Source organism: Eschrichtius robustus, chromosome 11, assembly GCF_028021215.1.
Source record: "Eschrichtius robustus isolate mEscRob2 chromosome 11, mEscRob2.pri, whole genome shotgun sequence".
NCBI lineage: Eukaryota > Metazoa > Chordata > Mammalia > Artiodactyla > Eschrichtiidae > Eschrichtius > Eschrichtius robustus.
In genome coordinates, this window is record NC_090834.1 from 109,938,074 (window position 1) to 109,964,174 (window position 26,101).

The 26,101-nt window shown below is 49.2% G+C and overlaps 1 protein-coding gene across 3 annotated transcripts in view; it reads right to left on the reverse strand.

The window, feature by feature from the left end:
• The window catches only part of CPT1A (carnitine palmitoyltransferase 1A), a 65,493-nt gene extending 57,640 nt beyond the window's left edge, over positions 1-7,853 (reverse strand). Inside the window, exon 1 of one of the 3 annotated variants that reach the window (XM_068554373.1) lies at positions 7,708-7,853. The gene's annotated coding sequence lies outside the window, so the exon portion shown is untranslated. Of the gene's footprint in view, positions 1-4,527; positions 4,545-7,270; positions 7,417-7,707 lie in introns of those variants that run through there. The other 2 variants (XM_068554374.1, XM_068554375.1) reach the window with 2 other exon arrangements.
• Positions 7,854-26,101: the final 18,248 nt, after the last annotated feature.

Consider the following 26,101-nt stretch of genomic DNA (forward strand, 5'->3'; position numbering starts at 1 on the left):
AACTCTAAAATTATTCCCATGTTCCAGTATTTCCAGTACTCCCACTAGAATTGCACAGTTCACAGGCCCACAGAAGCGGACCCTGCCCTCTATTAAAATCCACCTCATCTAGAGGCAAACAGCTGAGCTGGAAATCCTCTGAGAAAAGGTCACCCACAGGAAGCGATAGCTTAGCGCAGCAAGAGTACCAGGCAGGGTCTCCGGGAGCACAGCCTGTATCCCTCATCAGAGTGAGGCTGGATGACACTTGGGCCAGCACCCCTGGAAAACCTCCTGAGAGAAGCCACTGCAGGCAAAGAATCTGTACCATCATCTTTAGCGGGGGGCAGAGCAATTATCTTATCATCTACCACATATTCTTCTATGGTCTCGTGACCAACGCCTGGGAGGGTTCAGCTAAACAAAGCTGATTCTGCCCTCCAGGACTGGCTCCAACTTGGGGAAACCATGTTCCTGCCATTCTTGACAACCAAGGTGGTACCCAGGTTTACCTCAGCACTGCTACCCGAAGCACATCAAGGAAAGTGCCAGGAAGGTTCTGGAAAGGTTTCACCAGCCCAGGGGTTCATGTGTCTTCTCAGGTTCCTTTTTGCTCTTTAGTATTTAGTATTCCTGCCATTTTGCTGCTGATGAGGGTGAGAGGTTGGATGCAGGCAAAAATTAGCAGTAACGGGAAGAAAAAATAAAAGGGCTCCTCTCCACTAGAGTGTGGGCACCCCACCTCTCTGCACACCACGGGCCAGTCCTTATTTCCTTGGAGACATGATCCTCTGTAATTGTGCTCTTGTGTTTGTTCAGCAAGTGTGTACACAAACAAATACAAATTATTCTTTCCCTAATCTGACGGAGGCACCTTAGAAGCAAGAACATGAGACTCAGAACTCACTTTAAATTTTGGGGAGGGCTTCGTGCACAGGAAAGGTGCAGGAACTTTCATTTATGAATGGCTACATCTTGAATTGATGACAGAGCACTGAAGAGCCGCGTTAATTAAACTGGCCACACGGTTCATTTCTCGCAGTGAAGTATATCATAATAAACCGTTCACATTTACAGGGTAAAGATGCTCAGTCAAGGCAGGTTATAGGGGAAATCTGAATCATTTTCCCTTTTTCTATGGCTCTCGAAAAACAACAGCTTCTGCCTACCGAGGTACTGTAAAAATAAAACAAATTCAAATGTAAGACTTATACTGTGCCTTATCAACAAGTGATGGTTAATCAGTAAAATGCAGAGAAACGTGATTTCACCAAGAAAAAGAATTGGGGAAAGGTCATCGAGGGTCACATTTTTTTTTAATTTTTTTAAAAAATTTATTTATTTATTTATTTATGGCTGTGTTGGGTCTTCGTTTCTGTTCTAGGGCTTTCTCCATTTGCGGCAAGCGGGTGCCACTCTTCATCGCGGTGCGCGGGGCCTCTCACTATCGCGGCCTCTCCTGTTGCGGAGCACAGGCTCCAGACGCGTAGGCTCAGTAGTTGTGGCTCACGGTCCCAGCTGCTCCGCGGCATGTGGGATCTTCCCAGACCAGGGCTCGAACCCGTGTCCCCTGCACTGGCAGGCAGATCCCCAACCACTGCGCCACCAGGGAAGCCCCAAGGGTCACATTTTTATAAAGAAAATACAGAATGTCTTGGGGACTTCCCTGGTGGTCCAGCGGTTAAGACTCCACACTTTCACTGCAGGGGGCGCAGGTTCAATCCGTGATCCGGAATTAAGATGCCGCAGGCTGTGCTAGGCGGCCAAAAAAAAAAAAAAGAAAGAAAATACAGAATGTCTTGGCAGGCCTAACCTGCCAAGATAATTGTCTAACCCAATTATCTGCACTACCTCTTCAGGTGTTTTTCTCTGTATGCCCATCCAGAAGGACCCCCTCCAGCCTGGCCAACATCAGGACAATGGCCTGAGCGAGGACGGCTGGGAGAGGCATGCATCCACCCAAGAGAAGTCCCCGAACCTCTCCTCACCACCAGGGTGTGGTTCCCTCAAATGTCCCTAAAACCTTGTGGGGGGTGCACCGTATTTCCCACGCACGTGCTTCTCCTTTGCACCCAGAAGTACAGTTGAACTGGTCAAACCACACGTTCCAATCTGGGGACTGCAGAAGGCAGCTGTATCCATAAAACCTGCCTGAGGGGCTTCCCTGCTGGCGCAGTGGTTAAGAATCTGCCTGCCAATGCAGGGGACACGGGTTCGAGCCCTGGTCCGGGAAGATTCCCACATGCTGCGGAGCAACTAAGCCTGTGCACCACAACTACTGAGCCCGCGTGCTACAACTACTGAAGCCTGCGAGCCACAACTACTGAGCCTGCACGCCTAGAGCCCGTGCTCCGCAACAAGAGAAGCCACCGCAATGAGAAGCCTGCGCACAGCAACGAAGAGCAGCCCCCGCTCACTACAACTAGAGAAAAGCCCGCGTGCAGCAATGAAGACCCAATGCAGCCAAAACAAAAAACCCTGCCTGCGGGCATGGTATTGTTTGCTGGAAGCTGTATTCATTTCACACCCTCAAAAATTACTGCCACATCTGGCCTCTTTTGGATCCTCATAAAACCCCTGTGAGACAGGATGACAGGTGTCAGAGGCACCGCCTTAGAGATGAGGAAGTAGAAACCCAGAAACACACACAGCTGATTCAATGTCACATCCAGTGGGCCCTGGGCTGGGGGAGGTGCCGACACCCAGGCCCTCTGCCTGCACAGTGGTCTGGGAAGCAGCCTGTCAGAGGGAGGCGGCACACGTTTTGGAGAACACAGATCTGGGTTCAAATTCCAGGTCTGCCACTTAGACGTGTGTGTGTGTGTGTGAGTGGGGGGGGGGGGGGGCGAGAGCACATGTCATCGCCATTCATAAGATCTGCTTCCTGTCAAATAAAGTACGCACATTACCCGTAACTCACGTTAGGTCTCCAATGCAGGAACATACTCTGTACCTTCCCAACTGCAGCCACAGGCCAGCAGCAGTCCTCCAAGAATGTGGATTTCCATCCTTCCTCTTCCCACTGTGTTTGATACCCCAGCCCAACGTCTTTGACATTTAACTTTCAGCAGCATTACTGTACTTCACTCTGCGCAACAGTGTGTGCTTGCAAAAGGAGAAAGAAACCAAAACTCCGTGCATTAAATCTTTTTAAGGGCACGGAGAGGCCGACACTTGGGAAAATCAGTGATACATGTATAATCTTATAAATGAAGTATTATTTCATAAAAAGCAAAGTCCGAGTTACAGCATATGACGACTTCTTAAAAGGCGAGGTTATTTTGTGTTAGCTTTTTTTTTTTAACATCTTTATTGGAGTATAATTGCTTTACAATGTTGTGTTAGTTTCTGCTGTATAACAAAGTGAATCAGCTATATGCATACACATATCCCCATATCCCCTCCCTCTTGCATCTCCCTCCCACCCTCCCTATCCCACCCCTCTAGGTGGTCACAAAGCACCGAGCTGATGAGCTGATCTCTCCCCGTGCGATGCAGCTGCTTCCCACTAGCTATCTATTTTACATTTGGTAATGTATATATGTCCATGCCACTCTCTCACTTCATCCCAGCTTACCCTCCCACCCCCGTGTCCTCAAGTCTGTTCTCTACGTCTGCGTCTTTATTCCTGCCTGACCCTAGGTTCATCAGAACCATTTTTTTTTTTTTTTTTTTTTTTTAGATTCCATATATATGTGTTAGCATATACTTGTTAACTTGTTTTTCTCTTTCTGACTAACTTCACTCTCGGTACTTGTTTTTCTCTTTCTGACTTACTTCACTCTATGACAGACTCTAGCTTTTAATACAAACTTGTCAGGGAACTAGATCCCGCATGCCGCAACTAAGACCCAGCACAGCCAAATAAATAAATAAATATTTAAAAAAGAAAAGAAAAAAAAAAAAAAGAGCCATTTAGGAAGCAGAATCTAGGATGACCCTCAGGTTCCTGGGCTGGGTGGGCAAACCACCACATGGAGTGTATGGACGATTCCTTTCCTTTTTACCTAGAGAGCTCAGTGTCCAACAATTAGCCGATAAGCCTTCGTAAGCTGAGCGTAGCTACCCTATTTTCCAACCCTCCATAGAGGCCATTACCCTACTGTACGCCTGGAGAGGCACACCTCACTCGGCAGTACAATTGCTTTCAATTATTAACTTCCCTAAACATTCCTGGACATAAAAACAGCCAACGTGCAAAAAACTAAAGGACATTCCACTGAACTGAGGCTCTCAGTCACCTAATATTTGCTTGGGGTAAAAGGTGAAGTTCACAAAAGGCAGCAAAATATCAGAAATCAACAAGCACAAAATATTCCTTGTGTTAAGTAGCAGATTTTTTTAAGAGTTTCCTCTATATTATCCATATTTTTACCATGTCATTAGAATGAACTGTTGAAGGTTGGTAGACTTATTCATATATTGCCTATTTTTATGCGACATCTTTCAAAATATAATTATATAGATTATAAATATAATTGTGTACAAATATAATGCAAAGGAAACCCCCTCAAAAAGGCTATTTTCATAGCTATTTTACTTACATACCCATGAAAGTTTGGCCTCTGCTTCCTTAATTCTTCCCAATTCTGTATTTTATAAAGCATTGGTTTGTTTTCTTGGCAGTAGGATTTGATGTTGATGGAGCTGTGAGATGTCTGTAACAGATTTTTTTTTTAATGCCCTGTACAGCCTAGACTATTTCTACAGTTGTCAAGGAAACTTAATAGTGGGGAGGGGTACCGGGTGAGGAGGCCAGCTTTGTGCTGAATTCCCACCTGCACCCCCTTCATTTTGCACCGTGTGCCTGTAGTACTTATTTTTAAAACAGAAAAGTCCTCGCAAGAAAAGCTCAAGAGGGGCTCAAGCCATCCGAAGAAAGTACAGGTCTCGTTAAATAAGAGGGAGAGTCTCCGAAACACACTTGAAACACACCAGCTTGAACAACAATTTTATTCTTAAAAGCAGCAATTTTTCCGGAATTCAAAGTGCAGGCTTCCACCGGTAACTGAACTGTCAGGTCTGCCAATAATAACCATGCAGAGTGACTAAACATTTTTTCCAACAAAGGAAAAAATGCATCCGATCAAAGCGCAAAACCAGCCCCGGGCCGGAGCGGGTACGCGTTTCCGCCTCCCACCTTCCCACCGCCTTTAGACTCCAGGCTGCAACTTTAATTGCTCGCTTGGAACGCGTCCTCACAGGCAACGCCAGCAGCTGCGGTCGGCGCGGCCCGCCCCTCCCCCCCCCCCCGGGCGTCACGTGACGGCTGAGAAAAGTAGGGGAAAGGTTACCGCGAGCCCCGCCCCCGGCCTGGCGCGCCCCGGGCGCTCAGATCCTGTTCCACCGGCCTGGCCCGGAGACACCTTCCGGAGCGAGCTGGCGCGCGTCGGCGGCGCTGCCACCCCGGCGACAGCGGGCGAAATGCAGCGCTGCTGGGTGGGAAGGCCGAGCCCCGCATGGTCAACTTTGGGGACAGTTAAGAGCTTGGTGTGCCCGAAGACAACCCACACCAGAAACGCTGCCCCGCGCCCAGCGAGCCCAGAGCGCCTCCGGAAGGGGCTCACCGCGCAGCCCAAGGAACAATTAACTGTGCTTCCATGAATGGACACGCGGGGCCAGGGTTGCGTAAGCCCGGGCCCTCGCCCCAGGACTCCCCGGAGACCCAGGCTTGACCGCTCGGTGACCACGGGGGCTGGGGCCGGGGCCAAGGGCGGGCGGCAGCGACGCCAGGTTTCTTCCCTTCACCTCTGGGTTAGGCCGCTTGTTTTCAGTACAAACTCGAAAGGTTATTTCGGCCTGTGCATGACGCCAATTTCGGCCACTCTTGATACAAAGTATGTGCACTCCTTAAGATGGCTCTTTTTCTGATTCCAACAGCTGTTCACATGGAGTTCAGTGTGCAAGATCAGGTCTAGCCACACATCTTTGGAAGGAAACCGTTCATTTACATACGAAAAGGAGCCCCCGGACACGCAGGGGCAGAACCACCCCAAACTCCGCCAAGAATTTCGCATTCAGCTCCTATCACTTACAAGTAAACACTCCCTCGCCTCAACGATAAGCATTATCATCAGCATTAATGTTCTCATTTATGCCACACTCACTGAGTCACCTTAAATAATTTGGAAAGGGGGGTGATGCTTACTGGCATAAAAAAATAAAAAGACCAGTGTGTTCGGCCATTTTTTATTCATTTGGTTTGTGGTTTAGAAGGAAATAAGCATGCTGGAATATCTGGAATGACCAGAAACCGGAAGCCTGTGTGAGAAAATGGTGTAACAAAATACACTTTTCAAAAGGTTAAACTGATTTTATTTGGTGACTTACAAAGTCACCAGTTTCCTACTAAAATCTGCCCTTCAATATTTTAATATCACATGGAGCACAGAGGAAACCGAAAGCAGTTCCGAGTTGGGAATATTAAGTTGTTCTGTATTCAACCTGATTTCTCGAGATTTTTAACTCTTGGAGTTAAAAAAGTAAGATCATCTTTGTTCCGTTCGGCTTTAACGTGAGTCAACCACCGATTTACACTATAAACACACTGATCCACAGCCTTTCCAAAACGAAAGGAACTGTCTGCTCGCCCAGGGAGTTGGGGTTAGGGGCTGCCAGAATAGGGGCCCCGGAGCCCGGGCTGCTCTACCGCCCTGACCGTGCCGTCCGGGCTCGCAGGCCAAGTTCGCCCAGGCCTGGTCACGTGAAGCGCCCACACCCTCCCACCCCCTGCAAGGCAAGCTCCCCGGCCCGGCGCGACCTTGGGCAGGCTCTCCTCGCCCACCTGCCCTAGACCGCGCGCCGCATGGAGGGATGGAGGACGCTCGCAAGAGGGGACCCAGGCCCGGCGCCTCCATTCGCATCCACCTAGGGCGCTCGGACCCCGCCTGGAGTCCCAGCGCCAAGGGCGTGTCCCCACGGCTGCGCTGCGGGGGCGGGAGCCTGGAGGGGGTCGGCGGCGCCCTGCTGAGTCCCTAGCATCCCTCTGGCTCCCGCTTGGTCCGGCCCGCGACCAAGGGAGGGCCCCCCAGACCCAATCCACTCTCGGAGGGGGAGGGGATGGGGCGAGACGGAGAAAGGATCCGCGGCGCCCTGCCAAGTCCCGAGGACTGAGCATCCCTCCCGGCGTCGCGTCCTTTCCACTGCCCTACCGCGGATCCCCAGACCCAATCCACTTCGGCGAGGGGAGTGGGATGCCGGGGAAAGGGAACCGGCAGTCCTGGTGGCCCCTGGCCGGGGGCATCCTACCAAGTCCGGAGAGTCAAGCGCCCCTCCAGCTCCCATACAGTACCTGCTCGCAAGGCCGACCGATCCTCGGGCAGACCCCGAGACCCAATCAACCCACTCCTGGGAAGTGACGGTGAGATGGTAAGGGAAAGAGAGCCGGTGGCCCTACTGGCCCCAGCCCGGCGGCGTCCTGCTAAGTCCGAAGGGTTGAGCATCCCTCCCGCAGCCGCACCGGACCCGCCCGCATGCGGACCGACACTGACGCGGACCCCCTAGACCCAATCCACTGCGGGGTATGGGGAGTCCCGCCCCGCTCCGGTTTCGAGCTCTCTAAGAACCGCTGTCCCTCGGCGCCCCGACACAGGCGGCGGCCCCCCGCCCCCGCCTCGGTCCGGGCCCTTGCAGTCCCCGTCCGCCCCCGGCCCTGGGCCCCGCCGCAGCCAGCCCCCGGCTCCCGCCAGCTCCCCGACCCCGCGGCGCGCGGCCTCAGCCCGGCCTTACCGAGTCGGCGGACAGAGGCGCGGCGACAGCCACAGCAGCAGCAGCGGCGGCGGAGTGAGCGAGGCAGCGAGCGAACGCCGGGCGGGAGGACAGCGGGCGAGGTTGAAGGCACCCGACACCGCCCGCGGCCGATTGGCTGAGGCGCGCGGGACTGTGCGGCGACTCCCGGCACTCGGCGGTCCAAGGGCGGGACCTGGACGGGACGGGGCGGAGCATCAGCAGGGGCGGGGCGCCTTGGGGAGCGGGTCGGGCGAGGAAACTGAGGCTCGCAGGGGTGCAGGCCACCTCCGCCTCTGCCAGCTTGAGGCCTAGGACGAGATTTCTCGCCCTGCGAGCCTCAGTTTCCTCATCTGAGAAATGGGCCAACTCATTAGGGCCATGCCCGTAAAAGCGCTTAGCACAGTGCCTAGCTCATGCTCGTCCTTTATAGGCATTGCCCCATATAATCCTCACGGCACCCCTATAAATAGCTGATCCTAGCCCGGGTCAGAGAAGGGATCACTAACCTGCCCACAATCACACTAAGAAGATGGATTCGACATTGGGCCCGGGTCTGATTTCAGAGCCCACACTCCAAATTGGACCTTATCCCAGGAGTGACAGCTGATAGGATCTTGAGGCAGCGTGGCTCACGAAACCGACACGGTAATGCCTATTCCAGTGACCTTTCTGAGCCCCCTCTTCATATAACTGGGATAAAAATTGCTCCCTTGCGGGGCTTTGGTAAGATTTAGTAAACTATTCAGGCGCCTAAAGCATAGTAGGTGCCAGGAAAGAAATGGCTGGAGGTGGGGACAGAGTGACTGATGTGCCTTGTACCGGTCACTGAGCTCGCACTGGCCGATCTCAGGGTCTAGGTCTAGGCCGAGGGCAGCTGCCACCTGCAGCTACTTCGCGGGGTGGGGGTCCGCGCTTCCCGCGGCGTGAGCAGCCCCTTCCCTATCTCTGCCGAAAATGCTTCCCAGGCCCCAGCGGGTGGTCCCGCATCCAGCAGGTGCTCCATAAAATAACCAGTTCTATGAACAAAGACCGGGCTTTCCTAAGGGTCAGCCGCTCCTCTGGGCGGTGAAAACTCCCTGCTGGCCTCTGTCTTTCCAGATGGGTTTAGAAGAGAAAATGAAAGTCCTGTCTAGTTCCCGCCCCCCCCCCACCCCACCCCACTGCCGTACTACAGTGCGCTGTTGGCGCACACTCTCCAGGCTGTTTTGAATGAAGTCACAGGATAAGTGCTGTTTGTAACACTCCTTTGATTTCACTTGGCTTATGTCGTGGACGGGATCCCCTCTCGAGGCACAGAGATGACCGAGGCTTTCACAGTATGTAACGCGCCTGATGGACACTTAGGCACCCCCTTTTCACCGCAGCAGGCATAAATGAAGCTGTGTGGGCCGTCAATGTGCGTCTTTGAGCGCCTGTATCTCTCGGTAGACCGCTAGAAGTGAAGCAGCCAGGTCAAAGGCACGTGAGACGCCTTGGTGACATTTTGGTGCCACTTGCCGAGCTGCCCTCTGGAAAAGCGTCCACTCCCCCCCCCCCGCCCCCGCCCCCGGGTGTGGGAGTGCGGCCTGGTCTCCAGGAGGTCACCACCGCTGGCTGTCAATCCTAAAGGCGGGGGGGGGGGGGGGGGGGGGGGGGGGAGGGGGGTATCTCTCCTTATTTTAATTCACATTTCTTTGAAGTTAGAAGTTGGAGATTTCGTTCCCCTGCTGGCTCCTGTCTGGCCCGCGAGCGATCCCAGGCCCCGAACCCCGAAGATCTCGTGGCCCAAGAGGGCAGGTGGTCTGGGCCAAGGCACACTTGCCCGAGGCTCGGCTGCACCGCACCTACCCTGGCTCCTCCAGCATCACCTGCGCGCCTCTACCAGCCTGTGGGCCTTCCTGGGTTGTGCCTCCCAAGTTGGACTGTCGCTCTACCCCACATGCCCTTCCCTCCTCTTCCTGGAACCCCAGCTGTCTGCAGGTCCCTGCCCCAAGGTCACTTTCTCCTTCCCTCCTTGCCCCTTCGTGCGCCCCGCAGGGATTGGCCCAGCGTCCGTCGGTTCCCAGGGCTCTGTGGCCTTGACGGTGCACCCCTCCCTGTGCGCCGCCTCAGTGTCACCTGCAGGCCGGGAGGGGCAGGGGCAGGGACCGCGGTCGCCTCCGCGCTCACCTGTGCTCCAGAGGCTGGACTCTCTCCGGGGACGATAATGAGCCCACGCCTGCTGGCAACTCCAGCCGAGCGGTGGAGGCCTCGTTCCCTTCTTGAGCTCTGTTCCCGGGAACTGCAGCTCCCCGGGGTGGCTATTAATAAAGAACTGAGGAAATAGGTCCCTGGGGAGCTCCGGCCCGGTCGGATCCTGAGTTCCCTCGGGGCCACAAATATCCCAGAGTCTGCCTCAGAAAGTAATCTTTCTTAAGCTCTGTTTTTTTCAAATTCTTCCCGGGTTTGATTGGAACACACTGTAGCAGCCGCCTATTGTGGCCATAAGGAACACTTTTTTTAAAAAACGCGTGTAATGTTTTTATTATTACTCGGATATTGTCCCTCTTTTTTTACTGATTTCTTTAAAGCAAACCCAGAAATATTGTCGTTTTGTCCACAAGTTCTTGAGTACGAATCGCTAAAAAAAGATAAAGGTCCTTTTAAAAAAAAAAAACAGAATGGCAATGCCATTGTCCAACCTAAAATAGAGAAACAATTGCAATACAAAACTTGTAAAGCCTTCTGGGCCTTCGAAGAGCACAGCTGAGTCCCACTCACTCTTGCCAGCCTCATTTCTTGCTGGCAGCTCCCAGCAGGTTCTGATCCAAAAGTGTGTTGAGATTTTTTGGAACTCAGTTTCTATTTCCCATAGGAAACAATTTTATAATCTCAGAGTTCTGCACTTCTGAACTTGAACCTTGAGCCCCATAGGCAGTGAGTAAATAGTAGCGGTTCCCCGTCAGGGTGGTGACAATGTTTGCTCGGCCAACATCACTGGGATTTGGTGAGGACAAAATGAGATAATGCAGATGCAAGCAAAGAACGAAGGCGGCTAGACCACGTGCCAGTGAAAGGACCTCAGAGTGACAACGGATTCTTAACTGAATGGGCTTGGCCTATGACCCAGTAATCCTACTCCTGGGTATGCACCAAAGAGAAATGAGAACCCATGTCCACACCAAGACTCAGGCAGGAAGGTTTACAAAGATTTGCTCAGGGTGACAAAAATCCAGAAACAACCCAGATGCCCATCAGCAGTAGAATGGTTAAATAAATCGTGGTTTCTCCATACACTGTAATAATACACAGCCAGAAAAAAGAGTAAACTACTGACACACACAATGTGGATGAATCTTACAGAGCTTACGTTAAGCAAAAGAAAGCCAAACACACACAAAAATAAATATACGGTATTATTTCAATAACATAAGTGAGATATATTTTTTTAAGGTTTTTTTTCTTTCTGTTCTGATAGTATGTATGTATGTATGTATTTATGTATGTATGTATGTATGTATGTATGGCGGCACTGGGTCTTCGTTGCTGTGCGCGGGCTTTCTCTAGTTGCAGCCAGAGGGGGCTATGGGGGCTACTCTGTTGCAATATGCGGGCTTCTCATTGCGGTGGCTTCTCTTGTTGCAGAGCACGGGCTCTAGGAGCGCGGGCTTCGGTAGTTGTGGCACGTGGGCTCAGTAGTTGTGACTCACAGGCTCTAGAGCACAGGCTCAGTATTTGTGGCGCAAGGGCTTAGTTGCTCCGCAGCATGTGGGATCTTTCCCGACCAGGACTCGAACCAGTGTCCCCTGCACTGGCAAGCGGATTCTTAACCACTGCGCCACCAGGGAAGTCCCAAGTGAGACATAACATCCGTGATGGCTATTGACCTAGAAATATACAAAGGAGCCCGTGGTGGGGGTGGGGTAGGGGGAGGTGGGGTGTATGAAAATGCCTTGCTCCATATGCATAAGATTATACACTTGATGGTGTCTTCTCCCTGATGTTAGGCCTCAATTTTATTTTATTTATTTATTTAATTTATTTTTTGACCGCGCCTCGCTGCTTGCGGGCCTTAGTTCCCCGGCCAGGGATTGAACCTGGGCTCCAGAAGTGAAAGCACTGAGTCCTAACCACTGGACCGCCAGCGAATTCCCATGGCCTCAATTTTAATAATCAAAACTTAAAAAAAGATTTAGAGGTGAGTAGGGCATTGACTGTTGGTGGTGGGGGTGAGGCCATCTGGGGGGCCATGAAATGAAGAGGTGGTGAAGCTGAGACACTGGGTCACCTGGGGAGACTGCGGAGCTGGGGAGGAGGGAGAGAGCGGGGACAGCTGCCAGCTCCTCGCTGGTGCAGGGGAGCTGCAGGGAGAGCAGCGGGGAGAGTGTCCGCAGCCGAGGGGGTGGCAGGGCTGTGGGCGGGAGTGGCAAAGGAAACCTGCACTCCTGCCCCTCTTCTCCTCCTTCCTGTCCTGTTGCCTCCTCCTCCTCTCCAGGGCATGGACTCCACTCTCTTTCCCCTGCACCTCACAACACCCAGGGCCCTGATGGGGCCCTTTTAGGCACAAGGAAGGTGGGCAGAGGTGAGGGTTGCCTTCCCAGGGAGGCATCACTGTGGCCAGGCGTGGACACGCCTGGACCCTGGGCCAGGTCTGCCCCTGGCTGGCTTTGTGGGTGCCTCGCTCCCCCATCTGGGCCTCAGTTTCTTCACTTAAAAAAAAAAAAGGGACTTCCCTGGTGGTGCAGTGGTTAAGAGTCCGCCTGCCAATGCAGGGGACACGGGTTTGAGCCCTGGTCCGGGAAGATCCCACATGCCGCGGAGCAACTAAGCCTGTGCACCACAACTACTGAGCCTGCACTCTAGAGCCCATGAGCCACAACTACTGAGCCCGTGCCTAGAGCCCGTGCTCCACAGCAAGAGAAGCCACCGCAATGAGAAGCCCGCGCACCGCAATGAAGAGTAGCCCCCTCTCGCCGCTACTAGAGAAAGCCTGCGTGCAGCAATGAAGACCCAACGCAGCCAAAAATAAATAAAATTTAAAAAAATTAATTAATTAAAAAAAAAAAAAACTAGGACGTTGGGCTGGGACAATAATGAGCAAACTTTTCACCACCATTCTTTTTTTTTTTTTTTAATTGAAGTATAGTTGATTTATAATGTGTTAATTACTGCTATACAGCAGAGTGATTCATTTATACATATATATACATTCTTTTTCATATTCTTTTCCATTATGGTTTATCACAGGATATTGAATATAGTTCCCTGTGCTATACAGTAGGACCTTGTTGTTTATCCATTCTATATATAATAGTTTGCATCTGGGAATCCCAAACTCCCAATCCATCCCTCCCCCCGCCCCTTGGCAACCACAAGTCAGTTCTCTAAGTCTGTCACCACCATTATTTATTTGAAGAAGCAGTAATTCTAGTCACTTAGGGGTGTGAACTCCGAAGCTAGACGGCCTTCAAACCCTGACTCTGCTGCTTCCCAGCTGAGTGATCCTGACCTCTATGTCCTGTGGTTTCCTCACCTGGAAAATGGGGAGAGGAATGGAAGCTGCCTTGGAGAATCCTAATGAAGATTACCTGAGTAGCTGATGGGAAGCCCTTAGGACGTTCCTCAGTACACAGCAGGTGCCATATAAATGTTGGCTGTGCCTATCCTTCTCCCTCTATGCAGCGCATGTTTTAAAAGCTTTTGTCTATAAACAGCACATTTAATAACTTATTTCCTCATTTATTAATCAGAAACATGGGCACAATTGCCATCTTACAATCAGCATGAGATGTATTCATTCCTTCAAGAGATGCTTGCCTCTAAGCACAGGGATTGCCAAGACCTGCTGGGCTGCCAGCCAGGGGCAGACAACATGCACACTTTGATCCATGTGGGTTCATTTCAGATAAATGTGGGACCTTTCTAAGGCTATTTGGAAAGGTCCGAATAGCTCAGAGGTCAGCATTATGACCTCCTCAGATCCCAGTCATCTCTGAGGGTCCCACCAGCCAGCCCACCTGGAGAATGTGAGCTCGGGCCAGGACCTGAGCTTCTTGGTGTGACCAGAGCAGTGTGCTGGGCAAAGAGCAGGCGACACCTCAGCAGATGCTCCTTGAAGTTGGCATCTTGACTGGCCTGCCTGGACACTGGGACCTCAGAGATGGGGAAGAGGTGACCATCCTGCAGCACATTTTAACAGATGCCTGAATATCCAAATAAGCATCGGCAGAAGACTTCTGTGTCAAGATGCTAATTCTTCCCCTTTGCAGAAGGAGATGAGGAGGTAATACCCTGAGTCAATTGTTTTTAAACTTGGGAGTTGAAGGCAGTCACTGACCCTTTGGAAACCTGATGACAGCTACAAACCCTTTCTCCAGAAAAACGCACACACACGTCAACAGTGGTAAATAATTTCAGTCTTGGACCTTCCGAAGCCCATTTATCAACTCTTGACCCACACAGATTAAGAAAAATGTATCCAAAATTTGGAAACAAAGCAAAAGGATGTCTGGAATGTCCTTTCACTGGCTCACTGTCTAACCGCCCATCCAAGGATTAGCTCATTCTCTAGGGAATTGTGTTTTGACTAAGCCCCAGACTCTTATGAAGTTACATGTAACTGGTAGACTTTTGTCCCACAAAAATGCAAAGATTAAAATAGATAACTAATAAGGACCTACTGTAGAGCACAGGGAACTCTACTCAATACTCTGTAATGGCCTACACGGGAAAAGAATCTAAAAACGAGTGGATATATGTTATATTTGTATAACTGATTCACTTTGCTGAAACTAACACATTGTAAATCAGCTATATGCCAATAAAAATTTTTTTTAAATAAAGAAAAAGCAATGCAAGGATTTCTTTCAGTTGAAAAAAAGTATTCGCCAAAGTTGTGGTTTTATTGCCGTGTAGAATATTAACCAGTTTTGTACCTATTTAGGAAAAGCAGATTTTGTCTACCCTTCCCGTGCAGGGAAACCCCCATCTCTTCCCCACTGTGTGTTTCTGCCCTGTTTGTTTTCTTCACTGCTCACAGGAAACACTTCACTTCCTTTTTTAATTTTTTTTAAAGAATTTTCTTTTTTCAAAATTAAAAAAAGAAGTTTTTGGCCACGCTGCGTGCCATGTGGGATCTTAGTTTCCCGACCAGGGATCGAACCCATGCCCTCTGCATTGGAAGCGCAGAGTCTTAACCACTGGACCGCCAGGGAAGTCCCTGACACTTCACTTCTGACAGCTCTGGTCACCCAGTGTGTGGACGTTTTCCCCACACCAACAAGCAATTCTCCAACACCACTAGGGCATCCAAGAATCAGCTCAAATCTGACACTATCTACCCATTGATAGCATTGGATTTCACAGGTTAAGGGCTCAGTCCCACAAGACTGTCCCCCGACTTCAGATGTCAGTTGCAAGTCCAGGTTATCACCTGTGCTTCTGACCCCTGCTACAGATCAGAGGTTCCAAAGAGCCCCCCCGACCCTTGGGTTTGCTTGATTTGCTAGAGTGGGTCACAGAACTCAGGAAAACACATTTACCAACTTAGTAAAGGATATGATAAAGGATGCAGATGAACAGCCAGATGAAGAGTGACACAGGGCTCACCAGTGACCAGCCGCACCTGCCTCTTCCCCAGGTTCCATCCTGTTGGGACCCTCTGCTGCATTTCACTGTTGCCACATCTCCCCCCTCCCCCTGCCAGAATCCTCTCCTTCTGTAACCCGTTAGTCACCCCTGCCCCACTTCTCCCCTCCCCTGGGACCTGTTCTCAGATGCCTTCCTTGGCTCCCTTCTGTCTGCCCCTCACCCCAGGCTAGGTGAGGCTCCCAGCCTCTTGCCTTGGCCCTGCCTCTGCCACTAGCCTTGCTCTCCTGCGAGCTTCAACCCTGCCACATTGGCACCCCCGTTCTGATCCTCCCAAATCCCCAACAGAGGGGCCCTCTCCAAGAGAAATGACTTGACTCATTTGCTTCCTAGGGCTGTCACTCACCAGGAGGAGAAGTCAAGCTTCAGGTGCAAGCAAAGCAGGGCCACAAAGAAAAGAAAAATGGGAGAGGGGTGTTATATTTTCTATGTTAAAGAAAGCAGCAAATAGCCCTCAAGGGAAGAATGAGAACTTTGATGGATTTTCTTACACTTATTTTAGTATATGTCTTTTAAATTACCCATGAAGAGGTTACCATAATCCTTTAAATTACCCATGAAGAGGTTACCATAATCCTTCTAGCAAGTAGGGCTTTCGAATGATCTGAATCCAGCCCTTGTCTTACCCATATTCATTCATTTGTCCATTCATTCATTTGTCCATTCATTCATTCATTTGGCAAATACGTACTGAGCAACTCAGTAGTGACAGAGCCTTTAGACCAAGCCCTGCCCTCAGGAGTCCACACTCTGGTGGGAGAGGCAGGCAAGAAACAAATACTCTCTCATGTGAAAAGAAAGGGAAAATGAGAAAACAAAACAAAACAGAAAGTGGGACAGAGTGTGCGCGGCCTAGGATGCAGTGGATGGGAGCTGGTATTCAATGGACCACACGCTCCAAAGGGTGGGGACGCTGTAACCAGCACCTGATACATCATATGGTCTCAGAAATGTTAGCTGCATGATTAACTGATGGTTGAGTGGATGGATGGGTGGGTGGATGGGTGGGCAGATGGATGGAGGGCCCTGCCGGCTTAGCTCCCTGGGGCCCCTCCCATCTGGCCCTTCCTTTCCAGGCCCTCATCCCATCTCAAAGTCCCCTGCAGGAACCCCTCTAAACTTCACTCCTGCCTGTCCTTCTTCTTGGTGCTCCTAAAGTCACCTTCTGCATCTCAAAACCTTTGATGCATCCTGTGACCTCAGGCAGACCCAGCTACATAATTTGCCCAGCACAGCACAGAGCAAAAATGCAGAGCCTTGTTCAAAAATCATTAAGAATTTCAAATATTACTCAGCCATAAAAAGAAACGAAATTGAGTTATTTGTAGTGAGGTGGATGGAGTTAGAGTCTGTCATACAGAGTGAAGTAAGTCAGAAAGAGAAAAACAAATACAGTATGCTAACACATATATATGGAATCTAAGGGAAAACAAAAAAAAAGGTCATGAAGAACCTAGTGGCAAGACGGGAATAAAGACACAGACCTACTAGAGAATGGACTTGAGGATACGGGGAGGGGGAAGGGTAAGCTGGGACGAAGTGAGAGAGTGGCATGGACATATATACACTATCAAATGTAAAATAGATAGCTAGTGGGAAGCAGCCGCATAGCAAAGGGAGATCAGCTCTGTGCTTTGTGACCACCTAGAGGGGTGGGATAGGGAGGGTGGGAGGGAGGGAGACGCAAGAGGGAAGAGATATGGGAACATATGTATATATATAACTGATTCACTTTGTTATAAAGCAGAAACTAACACACCATTGTAAAGCAATTATACTCCAATAAAGATGTTAAAAAAAAAAAAAAGAATTTCAAGACGGTGACAACTAGGCATTACACCAACCACAGGGCTCTTCTGAGTGCTGGCTCTGCGACCGCATGGGAGGGACACTCAGGCAGCCGGCCCTGTCCCCAGGACAGGGCCACAAGACCTCCCCAGATCTGCACCCAAGAGACCACGTCAGCCTGTGTTTACAAGCCTCGATGAGTTCCATGCTCCTTCCACTCAAGACCTCACCTCACTTCCGGCCTCTGGGCATCTATTCCCACCGCCCAGGGTGCCTTCCCACGCCGTGGGCTAGGTGCCAGGAAGGGAGATGGGGAAAACCACACCCAGTCCCAACTCCCCAGAGAAGATGCTCAGAGGGCACCTGGGTTCTGGCGCAGCTGTGGCTCTGTCCAGCTGTGAGGCCCAAAGCGGGCGAACTTTCCTCTGCTGCAGAACAGGCAGCAACGAGGACGATGCTGGATCCACGTGGGGCTCTGCTCATAGCCCTCCTCCCTGTTAAAAAATCTACTAAGATATGACTCATGTGTACCATAAAATTATCCTTTTAAAAGTGTACAATTCACGCTGCCATGGCCTGGGTTCAATCCATGGTCGGGGAATTGAGATCCCGCAAGCCGTGCAGGGGGCAGCCAAAAAGAAAAAAAAAAAAAAAAAGTGGACAATTCAGTGGTTTTTACATATACACGGTTATGCAACCATCACCACAATCTAGTTCCAGAACGTTCCCCAAAACTTTCTTTCCTAAAAGAAACCCCATGCCCCACCCATCAGCAGCACTCTTCCCAGGCCCCCAGGCCCTGGCAACCACGAATCTACTTTCTGTCTCTATAGCCTTGCCTATTCTGAAAGTTTCATATAAATAAAATCCTACAATATGTGGTCTTCTATGTCTGCTTCCTTCACTGAGCATAATATCTTCAAGGTCCATCCAGGTTGTAGCCTGTGTCAGTGTTTCATCCCATTTTAGGGCCGCATATATCCCATGGTAAGGGTATGCCACATTTCGTTTATCCATTCATCCCCTGATGGATGCCCACAGCTCTTTCACACACCAGCTGCCAATCCGCCTGTGGGGGAGGGGTGGGGAGGGGTGCAGCCCCCCACTCTGACCTTGACCCTGCAATACAAGCCGCTGGCCGTCTCCCTTCCCACCGGAAACATTCCCACTTAACCTTCAAAGTCCAACTCAGACACCATCAGCTCCAAGAAGCCTCCCCAGATGACCCCAAAATAGACTGATAACCCCTTTCTCGGGCCGTCCCACCGGGCCCGGTTCCAGGACACCTGCCTTTTCTAAGACCTGAGGCGTCTCCCCGCCCCACTCCAGATCCGGAACCGCGGTGGAGTCCCATTTCTGAAGCCCCTGGGCTTGGACTCCGCCAACCCGCCAAACCTATCGTGGAAAGGAAAGAGGGGGATTGGCTAGGCGCTAACTGGCCGCCAGATAAACTAATTGTTTCCTTGAGATCTCTTGCCTTTGACGGGAGGAGGAAAAGCCGGGGAATTTCGGGGATGGGTGGGGTGCGGAGGAGGAAGTGACAGCCCCAGCGGCGGGGTTGGGGGAGGATTGGGGGGGCAGGTGGGGCGGGAGCGGCAGACCAGCGGTTGCTGGCGGCTGCCGGACGCAGTTTCAGTTGAAAAAAATGCTCAATTGTCCTGCTCCCTCGAATCTGTGTTTTTCTCGTAGGAAGCTCGGAGGACGATCCCGAAGCTGCAGGCCCCTTCCCTGCCCGCCTGGGTGCCCGCCGCAGGCCCGGGGAAGGCCAAGGTCCCGGGCATCCCGCGCAGCCGCCGGTCCTGCTCGCTGGGGAGGCGTTGGTCGCGGGTGGGGAGGGGGCCCCGGGACGCCCCCCGGCTTCCTCCGCTCTCCCTCCCCCGCCTCCTCTCGGCGCCCGCCGACGGCCCCTTTGCGTCCCCGCGTCCCCTAGGGCCGCTCTTTTACGCAGGAGGAGGAGCTTCAGGTTAGAGGGAGAGGCGGCCTCGGCGGCGCGCTGGTTCCCCGCACACCCTCCCGGGGTCAGCAGAGGTCGGCCGGCGGGCGGGAGAGGGTGCCCCGGGCGCTCGCGGAGGGTCAAGGTCGCCCGGGGCCGCGCCCGCGGGGTCAGAGGCAGACTTCGGGAGGGACCGGTTCTGCGCCGAGCCGGGCGGGAGTGTGCAATCGCCCCCTGGCCGATTTCAGGCCGCAAGGAGGAGGCTGGGGGCGGCGTGCGTGCCCTCCAGCCCGGAGCCCCGAGCCGGGCCGGAGCGCGGAGCCCCGGGGGTACTCCGAGCGCGCCCGCCCTGCGCCCTTCCACGCGCGGGGCTTCCTCGTGGCCGCGCGCTTCCTCCTGGGGTGCCCTCGGTCCGTGCAACCCCGGCGGATCCGCCTACGCCACGGCCAGTCGCCGCAGGGGCTGGAGCGGGAGTTGACTTACAAGGCTGGCTGCTCAGGCCACCCCTCTATTAACCTTTTAAATTACGCAATTAAGGTGTATTCATTGTGGGAAAACAGGGAACACTGAACCGTAATCAAAAAGTTTTAAAATTGCCTGGAATCGCACTCCCTGATAAGACGCGGCTGCATTTCCTTCCCGTCTTTCGTTGGCGCTACTTTCTGTGTATCTTTTCACTCTCATATCGTGCGTGTTTACGAAATGGAAGTCGTATGGTACACAAGCGTCTCTATTGTTTTTTTGATTTGACGTTATTCATTTTCCCCGAGTACTAGATGCATTCTCTTGGAATACATGGAAACTACACAGAAGCCCCCTGGTCACCTCCCTCCCCACCCCATCCAACTCCCCTCTCTGCTCTGCTGGATGTTCTTCCAGACTTTTCCACATTTTACATCACACCACACACACACACACACACACACACACACACATATAGTTTTACTTAGGGATCTCTTTTACATAAGTCAGATTGGGTTGTTTGGAATCCCCCCACCCCGCAACTTAAGGGTATGTTTTGGAACTCACTTGGTCTAGATACAGCTCGCTCTTAACTCCGTTATGATATTCCATAGTTTGCACCTTCATTCCTGTCGAGCATTCTCTGTTGTTTGTTGTTTTTCGTTTGTTTCCAGTTTCGATTCAACCGTTCATCCCAAATGCGTTTCTGGGGCACCTGCTGTGTGCCAGACCCAGACATCTCCTAGGTTCAGAAAGTATAACAATGAACAAAATAGACACCACCCTCCTGGGCCTGACCTTCTACAAGGGCAACTGACAAGTATACTGTAGGTAGGTCAGGACGGGTATTTTATTTTTTAAAATAGGGACGGTTCCAATCACTAATATGGCTCAAATATCAAATCAGTATAAAAAAGTACCGAGGGAGGACTTCCCTGGTGGTGCAGTGGTTAAGAATCCACCTGCCAATGCAGGGGACACGGGTTTGAGCCCTGGTCCGGGAAGATCCCATATGACGTGGAGCAACTAAGCCCGTGTGCCACAGATACTGAGCCCGCGAGCCACAACTACTGAGCCCGTGAGCCACAACTACTGAAGTCCGCGTGTCTAGAGCCCATATTCCACAACTCAGAGAAGCCACAACAATGAGAAGACCGTGCACCGCAATGAAGAGTAGCCCCCGCTCGCTGCAACTAGAGAAAGCCTGTGAGCAGCAACGAAGACCCAACGCAGCCAAAAATAAAGTATGAATAAATAAATAAATTTATATTAAAAAAAGTATCGAGGGAAACGTCTTACTCCCACATTTGCCCATTGGACACACGGGTAGCCACTCATTGGTTCCTTGTGTTATCCTTCCAGAATTTCCTTATGAAAATGCAAGTAGAAAAGAGTTGTTATGTATACTTCCCTTCTTTCCCGTGTAAAAGGAAGCTTGCTTACTTATATGTCTTGGCGCTATTTTCCTGTCATCACATAGAGAGCTTCCTTGTTCAACTTTATTTGTAAATTGTTTCAGGGTACACAGTGTTCTATCAATATGGTTTATTTTACCACAGTCTATTTGTGCCCTGTAACAAACACACACAGTGTGACACAGGGTGTTTCCTGTCTCTTGCCCTATAACATTGTTGCAGTGAATAACTATACAAAGGTCAATTTGTCCACCTGGAAGTCAATCAATAGAGTGGATTTTCAGAACTGTGATTGCTGAGCCAAGGCCTTGTGTGTGCACAGTGTTGATGTGTGTTACTGTTTGCCCTCTGTATTAGGGTTCTCCAGAGAAACAGACCAATCGGATATAGGAGATTTACATATGTATACATAAAATTTTATATATAATATAATATAAAGTAATAATTATAAGGAATTGGCTCACCGCTGTGGATAACAGTATAGAGGTTCCTCAAAAAACTAAAAATACAGCAATTCCACTCCTAGGCATATACCCAGACAAAACTATAATTTGAAAAAATACATGCACCTTTATGTTCATAGCAGCACTATTTACAATAGCCAAGACATGGAAACAATCTAAATGTCCATCGACAGATGAATGGATAAAGAAGATGTGGCATATGTATATATATATATATGTATATAATGGAATATTACTCAGCCATAAAAAGAATGAAATAATGCCATTTGCAGCAACATGGACGGACCTAGAGACTGTCATACTAAGTGAAGAAAGTCAGAAAGAGAAAGACAAATACCATATGATATCACTTATATGTGGAATCTAAAATACAAGTCAACATATCTGCAAAACAAAAACAGATTCACAGGTACAGAGAACAGACTTGTGGTTGCCAAAGGGGAGAGGGGGTAGGGGAAGGAAGGAATGGGAGTTTGGGATTAGCAGAGGCAAACTATTATATACAGGATAGATAAACAACAAGGTCCTACTGTATAGCATAGGGGACTATATTCAATATTCTGTGACAAATGATAATGGAAAAGAATATGAAAAAGTATATATATATAAGAATATATATATAAGAATATATATGTATAACCGAGTCACTTTTCTATACAGAAGAAATTAACACAATATTGTAAATTAACTATACTTCAATACAAATTTTTAATCTTTTTTTATAAATTTATTTTTTTTTAATATTATTTATTTTTGGTCGCGTTGGGTCTTCGTTGCTGCGTGTGGGCTTTCTCTAGTTGCGGCAAGCGGGGGCTACTCTTCCTTGTGGTGTGCAGATTTCTCATTGTGGTGGCTTCTCTTGTTGCAGAGCACGGGCTCTAGGAATGCGAGCTTCAGTAGTTGTGGCTCGCGGGCTCCAGAGCGCAGGCTCAGTAGCTGTGGCACACGGGCTTAGTTACACCGCGGCATGTGGGATCTTCCCAGACCAGGGCTTGAACCCGTGTCCCCTGCATTGGCAGGCGGATTCTTAACCACAGCACCACCAGGGAAGCCCTTCAATAAAATTTTTTGAAAAAGGAATTGGCTCACATAATTATGATTTGCAGTTGGCAAACTGGAAACCCAGAACAGCCCGTGGTGTAGTTCCAATCCGAAGACCAGCAGCCTCAGGACCCAGGAAGAGCCAATGTTTCAGTTTGAGTCTGAGGGCAGGATAAAAATTGATGTCCTTCTTCCAAAGCAGTTAGGCAGGAGGAGTTCCCTCTTACTCAGGGGGAGGTCAGCCTTTTCTATACAGGCCTTCAACTGATTAGATGAGGCCCACCCAAATTAGGGAGGGCAATCTGCTTTATTTAGTCCACTGATTCAGATGTCAATGTCATCTAGAAACCCCCTCACAGACACACCTAGAATAATGTTTGACCAAAGTTCAGGGCCTCCAGTGGCTCAGTCAAGTTGACATATAAAATTATTCCTCATACCCTCACCAGTGTGTCTTTTTTAAAGTAGCATTATCAAAATATAATTCACGGGAGTTCTCTGGTGGTTTAGTGGTTAGGATTCCAGGCTTTCACTGCCGTGGCCCAGGTTCAATCCCTGGTCAGGGAACTGAGATCTCACAATCTGTGCAGTGTGGCCAAAAATAAGAAATGCGTGTGCGTGTGTGTGTGTGTATATATATATATATATAATTCACATATGATATAAGGTATAATTCATCCATCTGAAGTGTATTTTCAATGGTTTTTAGTATATTTACAGAGTTGTGCAATGATCACCACAATCAATTTTGGAAAATTTGCATTATCCGCAAAAGAAACCTCCTACCATTAGCAGTCACTTCCCATTTGCCCCCAACTCTCTCAGGCTTAAGCACTAATCTACTTTAGGTCTGTATGGATTTGCCTGTTCTGGACATTTCATATAAATGGAATCATACAATATGTGGCCTTTGAGTCCAGCTTCTTTCACTGAGCCTAGTGTTTTTGAGGTTCATCTGTGTGGTAGTATACGTCAGTATTTAATTCTTTGCTATGACTGAACATTATCTCATTGTATGGATATACCACCTTTTAAAAATCCATTCATCTGTTGATGGCTATTTGGCTTCTTTCCACTTTTTGGCTATGCACCATTTTACATTCCCATCAGCAGTGTATGAGGGTTTCACTTTCTCCACATCCTCATCAACACTTGTTATTACCTGCAGGTTTGATTTTTAAAAAATTTTTAAATTATTTATTTATTAGGCCACATTGTGCAGCATGTGGGATATTAGTTCCCCGACCAGGGATCGAACCCGTGTCTCCTGCGTTGAGAGTGCGGAGTCATAAGCACTTGACTGCCAGGGAATTCCCACTGTAGTTTTGATTATAGCCATCCTGGTGGATATGAAGGAGTATCTCATTATGGTTTTGATTTGCATTTCCTTGAGGGCTAACCAATTTGTCTTTGACTTTGATTTTTTTTTATGAAGTTTTTTTCTATAAATTTATTATTCTCTTATGGCTTCCAAATTTTGACTTATAGAGAAAATTGTCCCCACTCTAGGGTCATAAAGAAATTTTCCTATATTCTCTTTTAGTACTTCTATGCTTTGAAGTTTTACGTTTAAAAGAAGAAGGAAGAAGATTACTAATTTACTACGGCAAGAAGAAGAAAGTTTTCTCCTTGCCCAGCAACCACCCCAGCCAATGAGAAACCACCACCACTCAGCCAATGAGAAACTATCACCACCCTGAACTCTGGCTTTCCTCCAATAGGCTTTTTGCCTGGGTATATGCCTAGGAGTGGAATTGCTGTATTTTTAGTTTTTTGATGAACCTCTATACTGTTTTCCATAGCAGTGAGCCAATTCCTTATAATTATTACTTGATATTATATTATATATAAAATGTTATGTATAGGTATGTATATCTCCTATATCCGATTGGTCTGCTTCTCTGGAGAACCCTAATACAGAGGGCAAACAGTAACACACATCAACACTGTGCACACACAAGGCCTTGACTCAGCAATCACAGTTCTGAAAATCCACTCTATTGATTGACTTCCAGGTGGACAAATTGACCTTTGTATAGTTATTCACTGCAACAATGTTATAGGGCAAGAGACAGGAAACACCCTGTGTCACACTGTGTGTGTTTGTTACAGGGCACAAATAGACTGTGGTAAAATAAACCATATTGATAGAACACTGTGTACCCTGAAACAATTTACAAATAAAGTTGAACAAGGAATCCCCTCCCAACTCCCTCCTTTCCTTTATAAAAGAATGCTCCTCTCTTAGTTTTTCAAACTTGCCTGTGGTTTGCCATAGCTTGCATGTCCCAAATTGGAATTCCTGAATCATTTTGCTGGTAAAATAACTAGCTATTTTATTTTAAGGTTGACACAATAAACGACACATATTTATAGTGTACACTTTGGTACGTTTTGACATCTGTATACACTCATGAAACCATCACCACGATTAACATAGTGAAGACATCTAGCACATCTAAAAGTCCCTCCTGCCCTTGATGGTCCCTCCCCACTCCTTCCCCTTTGCAGGCAACCAACAATCTGCTTTTTGATAATGATTCCATAGTTTTTACTATATGACTGTTACATAATTATTTGAGCAATTCTATATTGTTGGACATCTGCATTTATCCCATTTTTGCTATTTATTAATCCAGCCAGGATGCACATCCTTGTACAAACATAACTCTCCACATATCTGAATATTTTTTTGGGACAAATTCCTAGAACTAATATTACCAGACCAAAGGTTATGAATGTTAAGACTTTTGGGACAATTTGTGAAATCCTCTTTGTAAGGCTTGCTAGGTATGACATTCACTTTACATTTGGTTTTCTTTCTGGAAAGTTGAATCTTTTTGTTTTTATTTATTTTTATTTTCTTTTTTCTTTTTTTTTGTTGTTGTTCTTTGTTGTTTTTTTCTTTCTTTTTTTTTTGGTTGAACCTTTTTAATACAGAAGAAGGAGGAGGAGGAGGAGGGGGAGGGGGAGGGGGAGGAAGGAGAGGGAGAAGGAGAAGCAGCAGCTAACTCTCCAAGTGCAGCTCAGATGTTTCTGCTTGGAATAAGGGCTGGCTGTTTTGGGGAGGTACTTTTGTGGCTGTGAAAGCAAAAAACATTAACATCTGATTGGATTGCCTCTTCCCTGGGACCCAACAGCACTCTGTACCTTGGTGGGGTCCTGCCCAGAGCAGGCTGTGATGGCACCAGCAGCCCTCCTTCAGCCATGACCCACCCTACAGAAGTCTGAAGACTTCTGCATCAAGGATGGTGAGATAAAAACCTTGGATCAACTTCTTTGAGCTCAACAGGCTTCTCTGATGGAGTCTGGGCCTCCAGGCACAGGGTCCTCAGAGTGGCTGAGAGCAGTTCTGAGGCAGGTGGAGGGGAGAAGCAGGTTTGGGGGCACCAGACATGCCACCGCAAACTAGGCCTCTTTGGCCTTTGAATTATTTTGACTTAAAGGCCGTTGAGAACCAGTAGACACAGGAAAAGCTCTAAAAATGGGGCACAGGTTTTCCTTTGTAAAGGAAATTTTTAAAAATTTATTTATTTTAATTTTGGCTGTGCCACACGGCTTGTGGGATCTTAGTTCCCCAACCAGGGATTGAACCCGGGGCCACGGCAGTGAAAGCGCCGAGTCCTAACCACTGGACCATCAGGGCATTCCCGGAAATTTTTATTCATAAAGGTAATTTCCTTTTG